Below are 10,130 nucleotides of genomic sequence, written 5' to 3' on the forward strand. Positions count from 1 at the left end.
ATGTGCCAGTCTAAGTGAGGAGACTGAGTATTAGCTGTGAACCTGCACTGCAAGTGTCTGTCTCAATAAGGCAGTGCATGGCCATCCCACAGAACTGATCTAGTCCCTGGTCTATTGGTTACTCCAGAAGAGGTAAATTTCTCATCATAATTGTGCTGCAAATTTTCATCCTTTTAAAAACAGAACCATATATTGCAGTGGTAAAAAAATTGTATCATTCTTATCCAGCATTGATATGTTTTCATGAAAAACTTCCAAATTGGCCCTAATATGTCAAATTTCTCCTCTTAGCAATGATGAAATATTACACCTCTGCTTTTCTTCCACTGTTTAATCATCCATTATTTTTCCATCGATTCTTAGCAGCTATGACCAAGTCAGGATTTCATCCTAAATTTTCCTTGCTAAAATTTCCATGCTAACATTTTAATAGTTGGCAGGTACAGATAGTTTTATAGGTAAAACAGTCATTAATTGAGGTTAATTCTATCCAAGGAAATAAGTCAAAGATAGGAAAGGAAATTTTAAAAAAAGAAGTGAACATAATATATTGGAAATTCTGGAGTAGCTTCCTTCAGAAGCAAAATTTCACCAATTTTTTGGCTGTACTAAGTCATGTCTCCTGGTTGTTTTGCTAACTCTTTAGAAAAACAGGGTTGACATTGAAATCAATAATCATATTCATCTGCAGGTGCCAAAGCACTTCTCAAAATCAGCCAGGAAAATAGTCTTCTCAGAAATGACCCAACGAAGGCATTGAGATGAAGGACCAGGAATTACAGCCCAGATCTCCAGTCACCCAGCCCAGTCCCTTGTGTGTCAAACTCCCCCAGCTCTGACAAATGAGTTGGGCATCTTAAGCTGCAATTTCAAAGTGATTTACTGAGCAAAGTGAAACCACGCTGTCACACAGACACCACTGCTGCGAGCTGCTCTGATTGCAGTCACCTTCTGCCACTGCTCTTCAGAGCACAGTGCTCCCACTGCTCAGCCTTCCTCTGGGGGCTTCTCAGGGTGGCAAACTGAGGTCATTTGTCAGGATAGAGGAACCACTCGTCCTTGTTCTTGTTCTTCCTCTTCCTCTTCTCCTCCACTGTGAGTTAAAATCCTGGAGGATTTTAACTTACTACAATGATCTCCAGTGATGCCCGCCCTGTTAGAAAACATCATGTTAATCTGCTTGACACAATGAAGAAAAGAAAAACAGGAGAGAGGGGTACAGGTTTGCAATGTTTCTTAGGTAAATCAGCAAAGAACCTTGCCTCCCTTAGCAGAGGATGTCTGCTCTGCCCCAGGGGAAAACAAATAACCATGCTTGTACCCTCAGCACATTGAAAACCCGTGGTGTTCCTGTCTGGAGTGAGCATGCACACAGCATGGATTGCAGACATCCCAGTGAAGCTCCCTGACAGTTTGGTTCCTTTGCATACCAATTACATGACTCTCTGTACATAATGTATAAAGCCAAGATGCTCGGGATGCACCCAATGATCCCAGAGCATGCACAAAACAATTACAGGAGCATTTGCAGCAAATTTCACGCTCTCAAGAAATACCAGACTCACTGGTCATGTGCTGTAGGCATGTCTAAAGATTTTGCATGTGCAGTGCTCTAGCATTCATGAAGGCAATTCTTAACTTCTCATTTCCAGGCAAAAGAAGACTTAAGTCTTAAAGGGAGCTTTCCATACACTTCAACAGAGCAAAACTGATTTACTGATAACTCAGTAGTCCTGAGTTACTGCATTTAAAAGTACTGCAGTGATATTGCTGTTAACCACAGCTGGATGGGAAATGGAATTCCTCTCCTATGGCATACCCAGGCTTGAAAGATTTTGTGTTTAGCATGAATCAGGAAAAAAGGTCCTATTTCTATTACCATCAAAATTGCATATTTGAAGTGCAATGTAGTAACAAAATGACTTTTTTGGAATAAAGTATATCACTAATGTCTGATCAGAACATTATTAAAAACTAAAAGTCAAGAAGACTGAAGAAGTCAGAATGAATCATGAGTAAGGAAATAAATTTGTTTTGATTTTCAGAAGTTTTGATTAATTTCTGCTCAAGCTTATGTTAATACATATTTCCTTTCCACAGAAAACTTATGATTTTTAACAAAGCACTACAACTGGTGGTAGGTGCTTTGCCATCAAATAACCAAGGGAACTATCTCTGCAAGCTTCAGGCTCTCTCAGCCCTCTCAGAACCCACACTCCTGTTCCTCCTGTGAAGACCAAATCCTCAGTCCAGTGGCCTCTCTCCTAGTGAGAAAAATTTAGGTTTTATCCTTCCTCACAGCACTACCAAATCCATGCACAGACCAGGGAAGATTTGAAAGCACTGTTTTTTTAAAGGTATGCAGACAGATGAGGCTAGAAACAGGGTGAGCTCAGATGGATTTTGTCTTGCTCAACTCTGACCAGTTTGGCTTAGTCTTGGCCAGTCTAACCTGAGATCACCACCCAGTTTCCCTCAATAATCAATGGAAAGAGACTGATGGGATGAGTCACTCTGTGGGGATTCCTATCACACACATCTGTCTCAAGAGGCAGCAATTCACCCTCTGGCTGAGCTTCTTTATTCCACAGTGGCTGTTGAGGCAGCCAAAGGCAAGGTCTGACTGGACAGTGTTTGGGCAGCTGCAGATAGACAAGATGATCCCCACCCTGAATGACAGCATTATTATCATGGAAAATATCACTACCAAGTACCAACTCATGGCATCTCACCTCCACATGTCTGCTTGCTGCTTAAAAAAACAAAATCTGGCTTTTCACTCCTGTGTAACATTTGTCATCCCTGGCACAAGCTGAATCAACTCCCAATAAATCTGATCTCTACCAAGCCTGTTCTTGAAAAGATGCCCTCACTGGGGCTGCTGGGTATCCTTGGAACTGAATCCACACTTCCCCTCTTTCAAGGGAAAATTTCCCAGTTTATGAAGTACAAAGTATAATTTGGGCCCCGATGTGCTGTATTGATCTGCTGAAGCCCTGCTGCATGGCAAGTCTCACAGCTGATGGAGCTGTATGTGGCAGGTCAGAGGAGCTTATTGGCATCTAGAAATGTCTCCAAGGGCAATGGAAATGAAAGACTGTGAAATTTCTAACCTACAGAGATGAAACTATGAGGCTGATGATGAGAAGAAATCTATAGAGCAGACTTCCCAGAGGGACCTCAGGCTGTGGTGGGAACTGTCTGGAGTCCAAGAGCCACCAAGGGACTGGAACTCTTCAGCTTAGAGCTCCAAGGGGAAAAGGTGTGGGCTGAAGGGCAAAGAAATGGTATTTTACAGGGACACCTAGGCCCTGGAGGTAAAATTTTATTCTATGCACTCTGCCCTACAAATACACTACTGGGGGAACCAAAAAAGGAAAGGAGCATTTGGGTGTATGTGCAAGGGAGGGACACGCTCTGGGCTGACACTCAGTCACACTCTCCATTTATCTTTGTGACTTTCATACCTCAAAGAAGCTCCGATCTTTGTGCAATGATGTTTTTCTCCTAAGGCAGTGAACAAGAGCACAAAATTAATAGCAGCAGTCGTCCTTTCAGTTCTCTGAACAGAGCATTGAATATGACTCATGGGGCTATGCCAAGCTGGCATGCCACCAGGGCAATAAAGTTGTTGCTGGTAGATCCTCATTAACAGCATGCGGAGACCCACCGTCCGAGAGAAAGACGGGACTTCTGTGTTGCCTCAGAAGAAGAAAATGCAAAATATTGTACGGCTGAGTTAATTAAATCTGACAGAGAACAAAGCTGGTTGTGGTGAGCAGGCGAGGCTCCCCTGCTATGCTATCTAGACTGAGCTCTCTGCATGGGGCTCTCAAAAGTGGTCAGCGCTGATCTAACCCAGTTCCCACTGAAGGCAATAAAAAAACCCTTCCGGACATCACTGGAAGAGCAACAAGCAGTTACTGGGGGCACAAAGCCAGGACAACGCTGAGACAATGCAGTTGAAAACCAGGAAGGGGTGCCTGATGTATCTCCAAGAAGAAATATAAAACATGCCCAAGAACAACAAAGGGCCTTTGTTAAAGAAGCAGCAATTTTCCCAGTGGAAGCCTGAGAGATGCTCTCGTCACCCACTTGAGCCCAAGATGGTCACACAAAGCCAAATGACCATCCATCATGGAAGTGGCCATTAAGCAGAGGGTGACACACACATCCCAGCAGCCACTCAGTTCTCCTGGAGATGGCACAGCTCACCCTCATGGAAACGCAAGCACATTTTCCCTGCTAACCTACAGATCCCCACAGGTCTGGCTTGGTCCTGCCAGATGCACAGGAAAGCTGTTCTCCGCATCAGCTCAACAACTCCTGCTGTGTCCCTCACCTTCCTGATAACATCAAGTGGTCCACACCTTGAGGGCATCCCCAGCTGCCATCACCCCAGAAATATCAATGCAGAGCAGTCCATGAGAGCAACACCTCTCAGCCCTTTAGCTCTATTTACCATCCCTGGACTTCTATGATTTTTTGATCAAGAAAACCATGTAGCTCCATACCTGGCACCCATCAACAATCCTGCTGATACTTCACACATATACAGGGGAAAAGAGGCCTGACTCTGCATGCACAGCATGGCCCTTTGCCAAAGAAAACTCCCAAAACAACTCCAGTGATTTTGGTTCCTTATGGATTCTGGTAGAGCACAGCATTCTGTCTTCAGAGTACCAGAGAAGAGAAACCTAAAGTGACCCCAGGTTCTTAAACCTGAATATGAAACCCAGATTCACCTTTTAACATTATACAGCTCATGTGGTATCTGAGAGCTAAGGTCCTAGTTTAGCAGAGAAACCTATGTAGAAGCCAGGAACAGAAAAGAGCCCTAATAATTAGAAAACAACGATGGCCAGGGGTTTTCATCCTTCTTTCTCCCAGTGCTTTCTTCCCTGAGGTGAGGTACTAAGCCAAAAGACCTGAGTGAAGTAAAGTTTCCTAAAATAAGTATTGAACTAGGAGGCACCTCCAATGTCTAGGGCGCAGTTGCTAATTAGGAAAATACAGAAAAGGGTCAGGAAAACATCCTGGAGCAACAAGCTTCAGGATAGGACTTGTAAGAAATTTGAAAGAGTGAGCAAAAAGCATCATGGCTTCTAGTACCACAGCAATATTTATGATAGAATTGACATAGCAATATTGATTTCTCAGAGCTGTGAAGGGGACGGGGTGAGTTCATGCATAAAAGAAAGAGGAGGCCAGCACAGCCCTGTTTGCCCCATCGATGCAGCTTTGGGAACACTGTATTTTTCCCATCGTGACAAATGCCCATAAGGAAACTGGCACTACAGAAAGGTTGCACAATCCTCATAACTTAAAAGGAGAAAGCCAGACACACCTATTCCTTCCTTAGCATTGGAGGCACAAAAGGACTAATGCTAACATATACAAATAACAGGTCTGGAGGAACTCTCAAATTCCAGTCTGGAACAGTGTCAAGATAGGATTTTAATGCTGCATTTTACAAATCATGTAAGTGTTTAAGCTGATCTCCAACTAAGCATCCCTTTTTAAAATTTCAGGGAAAACACTTCCATGAAACATCAGTAGTTTCATATGAACACATAGACATTTGGCAGATCTGGCAGAGAAAGCACTTTAACAACATTGTATAAGATTGCATTAAAATGTTGCTACGGTGAATTGGAATGAAAAGCAACAGCTTCAACACCAACATGAACCCGTAGCTGGGTTATAAGGAAATACAGTAAAACTGGGGGTGATACACCATCAAGAGTGTCTCAGTTTTTTAATCTAAACATTTTTCATGTTAAAAAACAAACTCATCAAAAGTAACCTTCCCCACAGTTTCCACTTCATGCAAACCCAAGTGTGCTCAAAAAATTCCTAACCATCTTATAATTAAGAATGTTAACCAGTTCTGTCCTTTAGCTCTTGTACTTGGCTGTTCATATAATGGTCTGGGAGGATCCAGATAACATTTAAGACTGGAATGAGTCAGCCTGGAAAAGATTATGTTTATATAATTGCAGCATAGTATGGGAAGTGCCCTATATTATAACAGGCTCAGCATTAGCCTAACTCTGAAGGCAGCTGTAGTCAGCCACCCTGCTATGAGTAACTCAGTGAGCCCTCTCTTCATACAGCACCTGCCTTACATCATGAAGGCTTTAAAAACACAGCTCTTTTCCAGCCTTTGTGTTTCCACAGCCTGGACACCAACATCCTGACCCAATCCAGCCTCCAACCCCCACTGTGATGGAAATATTCAAGAACACAGTTTCACTCTCATGCTGGTGGTTTTTCACCACTAGATCTCTTGCTTGTCTCAGTCATTCCCATTCACCAGGCAATATGAGTGGCTGAGGAGGCAGCAGAACTAACTGGCTGCTCTATCCAGCTGCATCCAGCTCTTGAATCCAAGTTATTGCAATAAGTTCCTCCAACTGATTCTCCTAAACACAGACATTAGGGCCACCCAGTAAGTAAGGAAATGCTGTCATGACCCTCCCTGTCCAACAAGAGAGAAGGCTGACTCTGCTAATCAGGATTTGGGAGCAAGAATTTGGCAGAGAAGGCTGCTCACACAGTGGCTGGTGAAGAACTGATGTGTCAGGATGCTGCAGAAACACATTCTTAATTCTGTGTCCAGCACCCTGTGGTATGGGACACACTGAAATGGAAGCCCTGTTGGGACAGTGATTTCAGCTCCCCTTTGACTCCATCATTTCATGGGTTACCTTCTCCTCTGGATTACAAAGAAACCCAGGTTCCCCCACCCCAGCCAGGAGCAAGGCTGCCTGGAGCTGTGTCACAGGAGGGCAGGTGCACGTTTGTGACTCCTCTGGGGGACTGGCAGCAGTTTCACACCAACTGACTGCAAGTTTTCATGAAACTGCTCTGAGAGGATCCCAAGGGACTGGAGTGCTGTGGGGACTGCTCCTTTGTATTGCCAGGGAAAGGAAACACTGTGTGAGGATATGCATGGCTGAAGAAAGAGTCCCTAACACTAGGACAGTGCATGATCTCTCTGTCATTACATTTTCCTTCCATTAACCTTTTTTTTGTGGTGCTTAATTGCTGGCCAGGGTTAAACCACACTATCCTCATCACCTGTTAAAAATCCCCTTTTTCTTGCCCTCATCATTCCCTTAGTTTCTCTCCCTTTTCAAGCACCCTCTCATCATCTCCTGCCTTCTTCAGGTTCTTTTTAAATCTCACTACCAGTTTGTCTCCCATTTCAGCCCATGGCTGGGACCATTGCTGCTGAAGCCTGATTGGTCTCCACCACTCTGAAATAGCCATGCACCACCTTCCCCACTCAGAGGGGGGATCCTGCACTTCTAATGCCCAAACACAGCCTCTTCTTACCTCTACTCCCTGCGCTTGCTGCTGTTCAGGTACATGGTCTCCCTCCCTTGCTACACTTGTCTTTATACTATCTCAGGCTTGGCATAAGAGAAAATTTATGCAGGCATAAATGGCAACCGGCAGGCACCCAATGATTTGCTTTCAAGATTGAGTTAAGTGGAAGTGGCAGGGGTAAGATTCAGGGCTCCACTGATTTTTGCCCTGCTCACTTTCACGTTGAGCCCATTAAAGTTTTCCACTCCATGTATTCAGCAACACTTCTGCATACCAGGGCTAGAGCTTTCCAGTCTGGTATCCAGAGCTCTGTTGCAATTGACTGTGGCCAAATCAGTTGTCAGCAGCTCACCAGATACTCTTTTGGAATTGGTTATGAGATGAGCTAGAGCTGCAGGAAGATCAGGACACTTCTCTGTCTCATGGTCCCATAGGTCTTTGTGACTCCTTGGCTCACAGGACATTTATTGTCCTGGGCATTCACTTGTGTCAGAGACCTTGCAACAGAGACCTTGACCCTGGGCTACAGAGGCCCCTGACATAGCTAGAGTCCCCAGAAGGGATGGGCTTGCTTTGCACTGGGCGTGTGGTGCTGCTGTGCTGTGCCTTGTGCGAGGATGAGGATACACCTTGGCAACGTAGACCCTGGACACCCCTAACTTCACCAACACATCTTCTCTAAAATATCACAGTCATTTTTAAAACAAAAAGGCAATAGTGTTTTCAGGGAAGGGGCTCTGGACAGTAGGGATGCAGAAAGAGTGAATATTCCTGAGAACTAAGTGTGGATTTTAGGCACCTAAACCAACATGCTGCTGGCACCACCATGAAGGGATCCCTCTGGAGCTGGGTTCAGGTGCCTCTGGAGCAGCTGGGCAGTGCTGGTGGGGCCACAGGGGCTGGGGCTTGGGCCCAGACAGTCTTTCTTGCCCCACACAACGTATAAGCTGCATGCCCACAGCCCGTCATGCTGCTGTCTTTGATCCTGCATGGCTTATGAGCCCTTCCTGAAGCCAGCCTAGAAGCCCTGGGGGTAGGAATCCCCAGGGCTGGCTTTGTCACCAGCGGCCTGGAGCTGTGGGTCTGCCTCTCCCAGAGTCACCACTTACTGCTCTTCAAAAAGGCGCACGAAGCGCTTTTGGGACCGCCTCTAAACAGGATCGGCTGACACCTCAAGCCTGTATTTTAAACCAATTCAGATCAAACACTAAGGAAATTCCAAGCCAAAGAGCTTTCTATTTCCTCTGCTTCCCCTGTAATCCACCCGACTGTCTGCCGGTTCCTGGGAGTGCTGCTGGCCTAAAAGCTACCAGCCTCTTCTCACAGGCAGGAGAGTTGGTTTTATCTGCCCTTCCTTGATGGGCTCGAGCTCTAAAGCTTCCTACCCAACCCTTCCTTAATAAATTAGAACAATTACTCCAGGCTTCTCAAGGATAATTGCTAATAAAATTCTGCAGATTTCCCCCAAAAGACATGAAAGGGTTGGAAGAAGAACCAGAAACTAAAGGAGAAAGAAAATGCAGGACAGAAATAATAGCCCTTGTTCCATTCATGTCTCATCCACCGCTGGTGAGTTTTTGTTCTTAGAGTCACATATTTCAGAGATGAATCTTCCCAAGCTGTCTCCAGTGGGGAAATGCCTCATGCTCACTGCTTTGGAAAACTAGTTGGTTGTTTTTGAAGTTAGTTTACAAGATCTTCCTGAATCTAGAAGAAAATCGTGAAAGCCTCAGGCTTGGATTTACAAAGAATCAGCAGGGCATCAACAAAAGACAAAGTCACAAGAAGTGAAAGATGTCCAGATACATCCTGACGCTCTTTAACAGGAACCTCTTCCAATACTTTATTTTCCAAAGACAGTTTGATGCACAGAAGCAATGAATTCTGAAGCCTAGATGGTCTTAGGTCTTCCCTTGAGGACTGTGGACACTGATACTTCTACAAGTATCAGTGGTTTAGGTTCAGGACAGCTGAGGAGCTATTCAGACCATCAGGTCTGGCTCATTATGGACAAAATTAGACCCAAAAGATGAGTTAATCCTCTCAAATAGGCAGCCCACGTGGCAGGAACCCCCAAACACACTGACGAGGAGCACGAATAACCAGCTTTGTTTTCTGTGTTGTTAGGCTATCACACTGGGCCTGCAAGAAGAGCTGCTGGAGGACTGCACAGCATTGGATGTGCCTGTCATAGGGGAGCATGAGGCTGATAAAGGACTAGGCAGGTCACCAAGCCCTGTCTCCAAGTAATCTGTCTGTTGGTTTAACTGGGAGCAAATTACAGGCATCACTAACGAGAAACTTGAAATGGTACTGGCATGTCTTGCCTCCAGTCTGTCTCTCCTTGTGGCACATTGCCAGCACTACACAGGGAAGCAAAAGAGCCTCTGAAATTAAATTATATCTTGGAGGAAGGAGGAGGAGTTTTCTTCCTGAGCAGGCCACTAGCAACAGCCGTGAGCATGGGATTTATGTAGGATAGATACAGGAAAACAAACAACTACACAATCTTCTTTCACATTTGCCCAAATACGTCAGCATATCACAAACCCAAGGATTCTTACCACAAGTGTAATTTTATGTCATTCTGATTCTATTCTGTAGTTACAAAATCCCTTTCACAGGCTCTCAGAACTCCACCTTCAGAAACACTGTCGTTTTCTTGCCTGGCCCCACTATTTCCTAGTGGAAGACCATTCCAGAATTTTACTCCACAGGAGGGGAAAGACAGTCCTTGATACATTTGATTTGAAATATAGCACATATAATTTTCTAATTAGACTGTGTAGGTAACA

The 10,130-nt window shown here is 44.7% G+C and overlaps 1 long non-coding RNA gene across 1 annotated transcript in view; it reads right to left on the reverse strand.

Moving 5' to 3' along the window:
• Nucleotides 1-862: 862 nt before the first annotated feature.
• LOC108447818 overlaps nt 863-10,130 on the reverse strand; it is a 23,578-nt gene continuing 14,310 nt past the window's right edge. The window contains exon 5 of the long non-coding RNA XR_001863510.1: nt 863-1,153. This is a non-coding gene — a long non-coding RNA (uncharacterized LOC108447818). The remainder of the gene's footprint in view (nt 1,154-10,130) is intronic.

Source organism: Corvus brachyrhynchos, unplaced genomic scaffold (assembly GCF_000691975.1).
Source record: "Corvus brachyrhynchos isolate BGI_N302 unplaced genomic scaffold, ASM69197v1 scaffold245, whole genome shotgun sequence".
In the NCBI taxonomy this organism is placed as follows: Eukaryota; Metazoa; Chordata; class Aves; order Passeriformes; family Corvidae; genus Corvus; species Corvus brachyrhynchos.